Consider the following 14,308-nt stretch of genomic DNA (forward strand, 5'->3'; position numbering starts at 1 on the left):
CGCGATGCATCTAAGAATCAATTTTTTCTCCCACCCCTAGATTTCATACAACAGGTTAATAAACAGTTACAATTAAGTCACTTACATTTTAGATGCAATGTTGACTGTTTTTGTTCTGTTTCAGCAGCGAAAATAGTTAAACAAAGATCCCGGCAGAACCATCACGCATCACGTGTTTTCTCATAACTGAACGATTCAGCATTTTTAACGAATCGGTTAACTCAAAGATTGAATGATCAATCCATAAACATCTGTCTTAATCATGATCGACTCATTCGAACGAATCGTGTGAACGAATGAATCAATGACTCGCTTATTAAGATGGATGCCTGGCGACACCTAATGGCGGTTTAGTGTTGTTTAAAAGCATCATTCTTTCCCACATGTGTGTGATTTGTGTGTGCAACATTATCATTATTTTTCTTTCACTATTATATTAGCGATTTAAAAGCACCCACTCGTGTCACACGTCGATTAACCGGTGGGAAAATATCCCCAGACACATACCTAATAAATGTATATTTAAATACAATATTGGCCTACCTGGTAAAAAGTTTTATATACTATTTTGATGTCCTTTTGGACACAAGAGGGCAGTATAGCCCTATGTTTGCTTTTTTGTTTAACCAAATAGCACTAAATAGCCTGTTTTTAACTTTTTCATTCTTCTTGAATTGCAAAAACAGAATAAAATGGGTTTAGTTGTGATATTTGTATACTTTTATATAGAAATAAATGGTATATAATTACATTTTTAGAAGATTTTTACTTTAATCCCTCGCCATAGCAAAACCGTTTGAGATATTTATTATCCATTCACAATTTAGCATATTTAATGTAGTTTCATCATGTTGAAAAAGTTTGGTACGAATAAAATAAATAGTTTAAGAGGAGTGGCTAAAAATTCAGAGGCTGATTTTGCAAAAAAATTCACATTCAGACCAAAATATCTGACTTCCTGATGGCCAGAGCTATTGAATGTAAATTAGAAAGTTGTCCGGCTTGATGAGATCAATATAGAAACTATTTTTTCTTTACTGTAGTTAAAAGTAACCCCCCACTTTTGTCAAAAGCATGTTGAAAGTGACACACTTCCTGCTGCCAGTTGGTGGCGCTATAACTTTGACTCACAATAGCTACATCCATCTGATCGGCCTCTTACCACGAACACACTGCTGAAGTTTCATCAAGATCAGTTAATGTATGCAGAAGTTATTCCACTTCCGTGTTTCTCTTTTCTCGCCATAAATTCGATTCCTCGCCACAGCCAAACCGTTCGAGATATCAAAAATCCGTCCGCAATTTAGCATCCTCAAAGTCTTGACTACATGCACACCGAGTTTGAAGGGGACACGGTGAATTTTCTAGGAGGAGTATTTCACATTCCACAGCAAGCGTTTTCCAAACAACCCATAATAGCCGACTTCCTGTTGGGCTGGCGTAAAACTTGACCAGGGTAAAGTTGTTCGGCCCGATGAGATCTATATGTGTACCGAGTTTCATATTAATTCATGCGAGCGTGTTTGATATATGGATCAAGTTTTAGAACCCCGTTCAAGGGGGCGCTGTTGAGCCCCCCAGCCACGCCCGGGTACCAGCTTCAGCCCGGCCCTGATGGCCGTGGGTTCTGACCTGTGTGCAAAGTTTCAAGAGTTTTTGAGCATGTTAAGGACCCCAAAAGCCCCTGAAACCTTGATTAACAATATAAAAGCAATAGTCAAATCCCCCCCTCCCCTCACACACACACAGACACAGAGAGAGGGAGAGAAAATTCTTCAGAAAATCCACATTCAAACCAAAATATCTCTCTTCCTGTTGGTCGGAGATGGTTCATGTAAATTAGAAAGTTGTCCGTCTTGATGAGAACAATACACATACCAAGTTTTGTGATTCTAGGAAAAACTAAACCCCCATTTTTGACTAAAGGTGGCGCTACTGAGCCATTCCACCACCCCCGTTTCTGAAACTTTGCACATGTCTACTGGCTAATAAATGTGATGTGTCTGTTGAGTTTCATGCAATTTCAAGTATGTTAAGAGTCTCAAAAGCATCAAAAAAGAATATTAAAGTTTGATGCGTTGCCACGGCAACAGTATCTAAGATATCAATAATCCTTTCACAGGTTTACATCTGCCGTGTGTCTACATTGTACACATAAAGTTTGAAGCAAATCGGGTAAAAATAAGACACTGATTTCAAAGCATTTTGAAAGTGATGTACTTCCTGCTGCCTGTTGGTGGCGCTATAACTTTGACTCACAATAGTCACATCTGTGCGATCGGCCTCTTACAACGAACACACTGTTGAAGTTTCATCAAGATCAGTTAATGTATGCAGAAGTTATAACACACTTCCTGTTTCATTTTTTCGCCATAAATTTGTTTCCTCGCCACGGCCAAACCGTTCGAGATATCAAAAATCCGTCCGCAATTTAGCATCCTCAATGTCTTGACTTCATGCACACCGAGTTTGGAGGCGAATCGATGAATTCCCTAGGAGGAGTACATTAAATTCCACAGCATGCGTTTCCAAACAACGCTAAATAGCCAACTTCCTGTTTGGCTGGCGTAAAACTTAGAGCACGAAAGTTGTTCGGCCCGATGAGATCTATATGTGTACCGAGTTTCATATTATTACATGCAAGCGTGTTTGATTTATGGACACGTGTTCGGATCCCGTTCCAGGGGGCGCTGTCGAGCCCCCCTGCCACGCCCGGGTACCAGCTTCAGTCCGGCCCTGATGGCCGCGGGTTCTGACGTGTGTGCAAAATTTCAAGAGTTTTCGAGCATGTTAAGAGCCCCAAAAGTGCCCGAAAGGTTGACAAAATTATAATAATAATAATAATAATAAATATAGCTGCGAGCAGCGATTACGGGCCCAAGCCGGTGGCACCGCAACCCCGGTGCCTTTAGTTACCTAAAGGCACCGGGGTGGCGGTACCGCCGGCTTTGGCCCTCCATCGCTGCTCGCAGCTATATTTATATATATATATATATACATACATACACACACATACATATATATGTATATATGTATATATATATATATATATATATATATATATATATATACATACATACACACACATACATATATATATATATATATTGTTCAAAAGTTTGGGGTCAGTAAGATTTTTTATGTTTTTAGGAGAAGTCTCTTCTGCTCACCAAGGCTGCATTTATTGATTAAAAATACAAACAAAAACAGTAATATTGTGAAATATTATTCCAATTTAAAACAGCTGTTTTCAATTTTAAAATATTTTACATAGTAATTCATTTCTGTGATCAAAGTTGAGTTTTCAGCATCATTACTCCAGTCTTCAGTGTCACATGATCCTTCAGAAATCATACTAATATGATGATTGATGCTCAATAAATATTCATTATTATTTTCAATGTTGAAAACAGTTGTGTACAGATTTTTTTTTTTTTCAAAATGCTTTGATGAATGTAAAGTTCAAAAGAACAGCATATATTTCAAATATATATATTTTTAACATTATAAATGTCTTTACTGTAACTGTTGATCAGTTTAACTCATCCTTCATAAATAAAAGTACTGATTTATTTTATTTCTTTCCCCCAAAAATAAAATTTTAATTATTACTAACCACAAACTTTTGAGCGGTAGTGTTTAACGTTACAAAAGCTTTAGATTTCAGATAAATGCTGTTCTTTTGAACTTTCTATTCATCAAAGACTGTACACAACTGTTTTCGACGTTTAAAATAATAATGAATGTTTCTTGAGTATCAATCATCATATTAGAATAATTTCTGAAGGATCATGTGACAGTGACGACTGGAGTAATGATGCTGAAAACTCAGCTTTGATCACAGGAATAAATAACAGTTTAAAATATATTAAAATAGAAAGCAGCTGTTTTAAATTGGAATACTATTTTACAATATTACTGTTTTTGTTTGTATTTTTAATCAAATAAATGCAGCCTTGGTGAGCAGAAGAAACTTCTCTGTTATGTGCGCGCCACAGACTGCACGCACGTCCGCTTAGAGTTCCGCCTTTTGCCTTCCGTCAATATTACGTTATTAGAAAAATATTTTTTTAGAGAATCGATTTTTTGAGATTTGTGAATCGATTCAGAATCGTCCACGTCCGCATCGCGATGCATCTAAGAATCAATTTTTTCTCCCACCCCTAGATTTCATACAACAGGTTAATAAACAGTTACAATTAAGTCACTTACATTTTAGATGCAATGTTGACTGTTTTTGTTCTGTTTCAGCAGCGAAAATAGTTAAACAAAGATCACGGCAGAACCATCACGTGTTTTCTCATAACTGAACGATTCAGCATTTTTAACGAATCGGTTGACTCAAAGATTGAATGATCAATCCATAAACATCTGTCTTAATCATGATCGACTCATTCGAACGAATCGTTTGAACGAATGAATCAATGACTCGCTTATTAAGATGGATGCCTGGCGACACCTAATGGCGGTTTAGTGTTGTTTAAAAGCATCATTCTTTCCCACATGTGTGTGATTTGTGTGTGCAACATTATCATTATTTTTCTTTCACTATTATATTAGCGATTTAAAAGCACCCACTCGTGTCACACGTCGATTAACCGGTGGGAAAATATCCTCAGACACATACCTAATAAATGTATATTTAAATACAATATTGGCCTACCTGGTAAATAGTTTTATATACTATTTTGATGTCCTTTTGGACACAAGAGGGCAGTATAGCCCTATGTTTGCTTTTTTGTTGAACCAAATAGCACTAAATAGCCTGTTTTTAACTTTTTCATTCTTCTTGAATTGCAAAAACAGAATAAAATGGGTTTAGTTGTGATATTTGTATACTTTTATATAGAAATAAATGGTATATAATTACATTTTTAGAAGATTTTTACTTTAATCCCTCGCCATAGCAAAACCGTTTGAGATATTTATTATCCATTCACAATTTAGCATATTTAATGTAGTTTCATCATGTTGAAAAAGTTTGGTACGAATAAAATAAATAGTTTAAGAGGAGTGGCTAAAAATTCAGAGGCTGATTTTGCAAAAAAATTCACATTCAGACCAAAATATCTGACTTCCTGATGGCCAGAGCTATTGAATGTAAATTAGAAAGTTGTCCAGCTTGATGAGAACAATATAGAAACTATTTTTTCTTTACTGTAGTTAAAAGTAACCCCCCCACTTTTGTCAAAAGCATGTTGAAAGTGACACACTTCCTGCTGCCAGTTGGTGGCGCTATAACTTTGACTCACAATAGCTACATCCATCTGATCGGCCTCTTACCACGAACACACTGCTGAAGTTTCATCAAGATCAGTTAATGTATGCAGAAGTTATTCATCTTCCGTGTTTCTCTTTTCTCGCCATAAATTCGATTCCTCGCCACAGCCAAACCGTTCGAGATATCAAAAATCCGTCCGCAATTTAGCATCCTCAAAGTCTTGACTACATGCACACCGAGTTTGAAGGGGACACGGTGAATTTTCTAGGAGGAGTATTTCACATTCCACAGCAAGCGTTTTCCAAACAACCCATAATAGCCGACTTCCTGTTGGGCTGGCGTAAAACTTGACCGGGGTAAAGTTGTTCGGCCCGATGAGATCTATATGTGTACCGAGTTTCATATTAATTCATGCGAGCGTGTTTGATATATGGATCAAGTTTTAGAACCCCGTTCAAGGGGGCGCTGTTGAGCCCCCCAGCCACGCCCGGGTACCAGCTTCAGCCCGGCCCTGATAGCCGTGGGTTCTGACCTGTGTGCAAAGTTTCAAGAGTTTTTGAGCACGTTAAGGACCCCAAAAGCCCCTGAAACCTTGATTAACAATATAAAAGCAATAGTCAAATCCCCCCCTCCCCTCACACACACACAGACACAGAGAGAAGGAGAGAAAATTCTTCAGAAAATCCACATTCAAACCAAAATATCTCTCTTCCTGTTGGTCGGAGATGGTTCATGTAAATTAGAAAGTTGTCCGTCTTGATGAGAACAATACACATACCAAGTTTTGTGATTCTAGGAAAAACTAAACCCCCATTTTTGACTAAAGGTGGCGCTACTGAGCCATTCCACCACCCCCGTTTCTGAAACTTTGCACATGTCTACTGGCTAATAAATGTGATGTGTCTGTTGAGTTTTATGCAATTTCAAGTATGTTAAGAGTCTCAAAAGCATCAAAAAAGAATATTAAAGTTTGATGCGTTGCCACGGCAACAGTATCTAAGATATCAATAATCCTTTCACAGGTTTACATCTGCCGTGTGTCTACATTGTACACATAAAGTTTGAAGCAAATCGGGTAAAAATAAGACACTGATTTCAAAGCATTTTGAAAGTGATATACTTCCTGCTGCCTGTTGGTGGCGCTATAACTTTGACTCACAATAGTCACATCTGTGCGGTCGGCCTCTTACAACGAACACACTGCTGAAGTTTCATCAAGATCAGTTAATGTATGCAGAAGTTATAACACACTTCCTGTTTCATTTTTTCGCCATAAATTTGTTTCCTCGCCACGGCCAAACCGTTCGAGATATCAAAAATCCGTCCGCAATTTAGCATCCTCAATGTCTTGACTTCATGCACACCGAGTTTGGAGGCGAATCGATGAATTCCCTAGGAGGAGTACATTAAATTCCACAGCATGCGTTTCCAAACAACGCTAAATAGCCAACTTCCTGTTTGGCTGGCGTAAAACTTAGAGCACGAAAGTTGTTCGGCCGGATGAGATCTATATGTGTACCGAGTTTCATATTATTACATGCAAGCGTGTTTGATTTATGGACACGTGTTCGGATCCCGTTCCAGGGGGCGCTGTCGAGCCCCCCTGCCACGCCCGGGTACCAGCTTCAGTCCGGCCCTGATGGCCGCGGGTTCTGACGTGTGTGCAAAATTTCAAGAGTTTTCGAGCATGTTAAGAGCCCCAAAAGTGCCCGAAAGGTTGACAAAATAATAATAAATATATATATATATATATATATATATAAATATAGCTGCGAGCAGCGATTACGGGCCCAAGCCGGTGGCACCGCAACCCCGGTGCCTTTAGTTACCTAAAGGCACCGGGGTGGCGGTACCGCCGGCTTGGGCCCTCCATCGCTGCTCGCAGCTATATTTATATATATATATATATATATATATATATATATATATATATATATATATATATATATATATATATATACATACATACACACACACATACATATATATGTATATATATATATATATATATATATATATATTATTGTTCAAAAGTTTGGGGTCAGTAAGATTTTTAATGTTTTTAGGAGAAGTCTCTTCTGCTCACCAAGGCTGCATTTATTGATTAAAAATACAAACAAAAACAGTAATATTGTGAAATATTATTCCAATTTAAAACAGCTGTTTTCAATTTTTAAATATTTTACATAGTAATTCATTTCTGTGATCAAAGTTGAGTTTTCAGCATCATTACTCCAGTCTTCAGTGTCACATGATCCTTCAGAAATCATACTAATATGATGATTGATGCTCAATAAATATTCATTATTATTTTCAATGTTGAAAACAGTTGTGTACAGATTTTTTTTTTCAAAATGCTTTGATGAATGTTAGTTCAAAAGAACAGCATATATTTCAAATATATATTTTTTTAACATTATAAATGTCTTTACTGTAACTGTTGATCACATCCTTCATAAATAAAAGTACTGATTTATTTTATTTATTTACCCCAAAAATAACATTTTAATTATTACTAACCCAAAACTTTTGAGCGGTAGTGTTTAACGTTACAAAAGCTTTAGATTTCAGATAAATGCTGTTCTTTTGAACTTTCTATTCATCAAAGACTGTACACAACTGTTTTCGACATTTAAAATAATAATGAATGTTTCTTGAGTATCAATCATCATATTAGAATAATTTCTGAAGGATCATGTGACAGTGACGACTGGAGTAATGATGCTGAAAACTCAGCTTTGATCACAGGAATAAATAACAGTTTAAAATATATTAAAATAGAAAGCAGCTGTTTTAAATTGGAATAATATTTTACAATATTACTGTTTTTGTTTGTATTTTTAATCAAATATATGCAGCCTTGGTGAGCAGAAGAAACTTCTCTGTTATGTGCGCGCCACAGACTGCACGCACGTCCGCTTAGAGTTCCGCCTTTTGCCTTCCGTCAATATTACGTTATTAGAAAAATATTTTTTTAGAGAATCGATTTTTTGACATTTGTGAATCGATTCAGAATCGTCCACGTCCGCATCGCGATGCATCTAAGAATAATTTTTTTCTCCCACCCCTAGATTTCATACAAATAAACAGTTACAATTAAGTCACTTACATTTTAGATGCAATGTTGACTGTTTTTGTTCTGTTTCAGCAGCGAAAATAGTTCAACAAAGATCACGGCAGAACCATCACTTATCACGTGTTTTCTCATAACTGAACGATTCAGCATTTTTAACGAATCGGTTGACTCAAAGATTGAATGATCAATCCATAAACATCTGTCTTAATCATGATCGACTCATTCGAACGAATCATTTGAACGAATGAATCAATGACTCGCTTATTAAGATGGATGCCTGGCGACACCTAATGGTGGTTTAGTGTTGTTTATTCTTTCCCACATGTGTGTGATTTGTGTGTGCAACATTATCATTATTTTTCTTTCACTATTATATTAGCGATTTAAAAGCACCCACTCGTGTCACACGTCGATTAACCGGTGGGAAAATATCCTCAGACACATACCTAATAAATGTATATTTAAATACAATATTGGCCTACCTGGTAAAAAGTTTTATATACTATTTTGATGTCCTTTTGGACACAAGAGGGCAGTATAGCCCTATGTTTGCTTTTTTGTTGAACCAAATAGCACTAAATAGCCTGTTTTAACTTTTTCATTCTTCTTGAATTGCAAAAACAGAATAAAATGGGTTTAGTTGTGATATTTGCATTCTTTTATATAGAAATAAATGGTATATAATTAAATTTTTAGAAGATTTTTAGTGTTTCCTTTTTGGACATTACTTTAATCCCTCGCCATAGCAAAACCGTTTAAGATATTTATTATCCATTCACAATTTAGCATATTTAATGTAGTTTCATCATGTTGAAAAAGTTTGGTACGAATAAAATAAATAGTTTAAGAGGAGTGGCTAAAAATTCAGAGGCTGATTTAGCAAAAAAAATCACATTCAGACCAAAATATCTGACTTCCTGATGGCCAGAGCTATTGAATGTAAATTAGAAAGTTGTCCGGCTTGATGAGAACAATATACAAACTATTTTTTCTTTATTGTAGTTAAAACTAACCCCCCCACTTTTGTCAAAAGCATGTTGAAAGTGACACACTTCCTGCTGCCAGTTGGTGGCGCTATAACTTTGACTCACAATAGCTACATCGATCTGATCGGCCTCTTACCACGAACACACTGCTGAAGTTTCATCAAGATCAGTTAATGTATGCAGAAGTTATTCCACTTCGTGTTTCTCTTTTCTCGCCATAAATTCGATTCCTCGCCACAGCCAAACCGTTCGAGATATCAAAAATCTGTTCGCAATTTAGCATCCTCAATGTCTTGACTTCATGCTGACTGAGTTTGGAGGTGATTGAATGAATTCTCTAGGAGGAGTACATCACATTCCACAGCAAGCGTTTTCCAAACAACCCATAATAGCCGACTTCCTGTTGGGCTGGCGTGAAACTTGACAGAGGGAAAGTTGTTCGGCCCCATGAAATCTATATGTGTACCAAGTTTCATATTAATTCATGCAAGCGTATTTGATATATGGACCAAGTTTTCAGACCCTGTTCAAGAGGGCGCTGTTGAGCCCCCCTGCCACGCCCGTTTCTGAAACTTTTCACATGTCTACTGGCTAATAAGTGTTATGTGTCTGTCGAGTTTCATCCAATTTCAAGCATGTTAAGAGTCTCAAACGCATCCGAAAAGAATATTAAAATTTTATGCGTTGCCACGGCAACAGTATCTAAGATATCAATAATCCTTTCACAGGTCTACATCTGCCGTGTGTTTACATTATACACATAAAGTTTGAAGCAAATCGGGTAAAATTAAGAGGGTGACTTCAAAGCATTTTGAAAGGGACACACTTCCTGCTGCCAGTTGGTGGCGCTATAACTTTGACTCACAATAGTCACATCCTTGTGATCGGCCTCTTACAACAAACACACTGCGAAAGTTTCATCAAGATCAGTTAATGTATGCAGAAGTTATAACACACTTCCTGTGTACCATTATTCGCCATAAATTCGTTTCCTCGCCACAGCCAAACCGTTCGAGATATCAAAAATCCGTCCGCAATTTAGCATCCTCAATGTCTTGACTTCATGCACACCGAGTTTGGTTGTGATTGGACGAATATTCTAGGAGGAGTATTTCAAATTCCAGAGGATGCGTTTTTCAAACAACCCATAATAGTTGACTTCCTGTTGGGCTGGTGTAAAACTTAGAGCACGAAAGTTGTTCGGCCCGATGAGATCTATATGTGTACTGAGTTTCATATTATTATATGCAAGCGTGTTTGATTTATAGACCAAGTTTTCGGACACCATTCCAGGGGGCGCTGTCGAGCCCCCGTGCCACGCCCGGGTACCAGCTTCAGTCCGGCCCTGATGGCCGCAGGTTCTGATGTGTGTGCAAAATTTCAAGAGTTTTTGAGCATGTTAAGGGCCCCAAAAGTGCCCAAAAGGTTGACAAAATAATAATAATAATAATAAAATATAGCTGCGAGCAGCGATTACGGGCCCAAGCCGGTGGCACCGCAACCCCGGTGCCTTTAGTTACCTAAAGGCACCGGGGTGGCGGTAACGCCGGCTTTGGCCCTCCATCGCTGCTCGCAGCTATATATATATATATATATATATATATATATATATATATATATATATATATATATATATTTATATATATATATATATATTTATATATATATATATATATATATATATATATATATATATATATATATATATATATATATATATATACATATATATATATATATATATATATATTATACAAACATATATATATACCGTTCAAAAGTTTGGGGTAAGGAAGATTTTCAATGTTTTTAGGAGAAGTCTCTTCTGCTCACCAAGGCTGCATTTATTTGATTAAAAATACAAACAAAAACAGTAATATTGTGAAATATTATTCCAATTTAAAACAGCTGTTTTCTATTATAAAATATTTTACACTGTAATTAATTTATGTGATCAAAGCTGAGTTTTCAGCATCATTACTCCCGTCTTCAGTGTCACATGATCCTTCAGAAACCATTCTAATATGATGATTGATGGTCAATAAATATTAATTATTATTTTCAATGTTGAAAACAGTTGTGTACAGATTTTTTTTCAAAATGCGTTGATGAATGTAAAGTTCAAAAGAACAGCATTTATTTCAAATATAATTTTTTTTAACATTATAAATGTCTGTACTGTAACTTTTTATCAGTTTAACTCATTCTCGATGAATAAAAGTATTGATTTATTTATTTCTTTCCCCCAAAAATAAAATAAAAATTATTACTGACCCCAAACTTCTGAACGGTAGTGTTTAATGTTACAAAAGCTTTAGATTTCAGATAAATGCTGTTCTTTTGAACTTTCTATTCATCAAAGACTGTACATAACTGTTTTCGACATTTAAAATAATAATGAATGTTTCTTGAGCATCAATCATCATATTAGAATAATTTCTGAAGGATCATGTGACAGTGACGACTGGAGTAATGATGCTGAAAACTCAGCTTTGATCACAGGAATAAATAACAGTTTAAAATATATTAAAATAGAAAGCAGCTGTTTTAAATTGGAATACTATTTGACAATATTACTGTTTTTGTTTGTATTTTTAATCAAACAAATGCAGCCTTGGTGAGCAGAAGAAACTTAGCTTAAAAATCTTACTGACGCCAAATTTTTGAACAGTAGTGTATTATATATTTATATAATTATATAAAAATGTAAGGGATAAGACAGATCATTTTACTTGCCTGACCTGATTAGAACAATGAAAAAAACTTAAATGAAAAAATAACTTGGGAATCACTAAAACGAGGGCGCGATTGAACAGTGGACACATAAAAACATACTCTGTCATTTTGTTCAGAACATCATTCAAACTGCAAAGTGGTAACTTATATTTTTGTACAGTCGCAATAAAACACAACATTGTGCTTTTTTTAAATACATTCAAGCAATCCGCCCCGAAAATGAAACTAAAATGCTCACGGCTGCACAGGCATTCATAATGGTGCGCGTCCTCAGCGAGGAACGAGCAGAACAGAGTCAACGTTTCTTAGGTCATTCCTCCTTCCATAGGAATTTATTGAAAACGCTCGCTCTGCTCCGCACCATTATCAATGTCCGTGCGGACGAACATATTTTACTTTCGTTTTTAAGTTAGCGATTAAAAAGCCCCCAGCAGTGTCACACGTCAGTTAACCGGTGGTAAAATATTCTCACCGTCACATACCTAGTATATTTTTATATAGATATAATAGGCCTACCTGATTTTGAACACAAGAGGGCAGTATAGCACTATGTTTGACTTTATTTATTTATTGTTTAGACTAAACAACCATTCTGGCAGTTTTTAAACTTAAACTTCATTCTTAAATTGAAAAAAAAAGAATAAAATGAGTTAAGTTCTGATATTTGTATACTTTTATGTAGTAATAAATGGTGTATAATTACATTTTTAGAATATATGAGCCTTTTAGTGTTTACTTTTTTGACATTACTTTAATCCCTCGCTATAGCAAAACCGTTTGAGATATTTATTATCCGTTCACAATTTAGCATCATTAATATATTTTTATCATGTTGAAAAAGTTTGGTGGGAATAAAATAACCACTTAGATAAAGGTGGCTAAAAATTCAGAGGCTGATTTTGCAAAAAAATCCACATTCAGACCAAAATATCTGACTTCCTGATGGTCAGAGCTAATGACTTTAAATTAGAAAGTTGTCCGGGTCGATGAGATCAATATATGAACTGAGTTTTTTTTACTGGAGTTAAAACTAACCCCCCCACTTTTGTCAAAAGCATGTTGAAAGTGACAAACTTCCTGCTGCCAGTTGGTGGCGCTATAACTTTGAATCACAATAGTTACATCCATCTGATCGGCCTCTTACCACGAACACACTGCTGAAGTTTCATCAAGATCAGTTAATGTATGCAGAAGTTATTCCACTTCGTGTTTCTCTTTTCTCGCCATAAATTCGATTCCTCGCCACGGCCAAACCGTTCGAGATATCAAAAATCCGTCCGCAATTTAGCATCCTCAAAGTCTTGACTACATGCACACCGAGTTTGGAGGGGACACGGTGAATTTTCTAGGAGGAGTACTTCGCATTCCACAGGAAGCGTTTTCCAAACAACCAATAATAGCCGACTTCCTGTTGGGCTGGCGTAAAACTTGACCGGGGGAAAGTTGTTCGGCCCGATGAGATCTATATGTGTACCGAGTTTCATATTAATTCATGCAAGCGTGTTTGATCTATGGACCAAGTTTTGGGACCCCGTTCAAGGGGGCGCTGTTGAGCCCCCCTGCCACGCCCGGGTACCAGCTTCAGCCTGTCCCTGATGGCAGGGGGTTCTGACTTGTGTGCAAAGTTTCAAGAGTTTTTGAGCACGTTAAGGACCCCAAAAGCCCCTGAAACCTTGATTAACAATATAAAAGCAATAGTCAAATTCCCCCCTCCCCTCTCACACACAGAGACACAGAGAGAGGGAGAGAAAATTCTTCAGAAAATCCACATTCAAACCAAAATATCTCTCTTCCTGTTGGTTGGAGGTAGTTAATGTCAATTAGAAAGTTGTCCGTCTTGATGAGAACAATACACATACCAAGTTTTGTTGCTGTTGATAAAACTAACCCCCCCCACTTATGACTAAAGGTGGCGCTACTGAGCCCCTCACCACGCCCGTTTCTGAAACTTTGCACATGTCTACTGGCTAATAAATGTGATGTGTCTGTCGAGTTTCATGCAATTTCAAGTATGTTAAGAGTCTCAAAAGCATCAAAAAAGAATATTAAAGTTTGAAGCGTTGCCATGGCAACATTATTAAAGATATCAAAAATCCTTTCACAGGTCTACATCTGCCGTGTGTTTACATTATACACATAAAGTTTGAAGCAAATTGGGTAAAAATAAGAGGGTGATTTTAAAGCATTTTGAAAGGGACACACTTCCTGCTGCCAGTTGGTGGCGCTTTAACTTAGACTCACAATAGTCACATCCATGTGATCGGCCTCTTACAACGAACACACTGCTGA

This window comes from Rutilus rutilus (genome assembly GCF_951802725.1).
Source record: "Rutilus rutilus genome assembly, chromosome: 3".
Lineage (NCBI taxonomy): Eukaryota > Metazoa > Chordata > Actinopteri > Cypriniformes > Leuciscidae > Rutilus > Rutilus rutilus.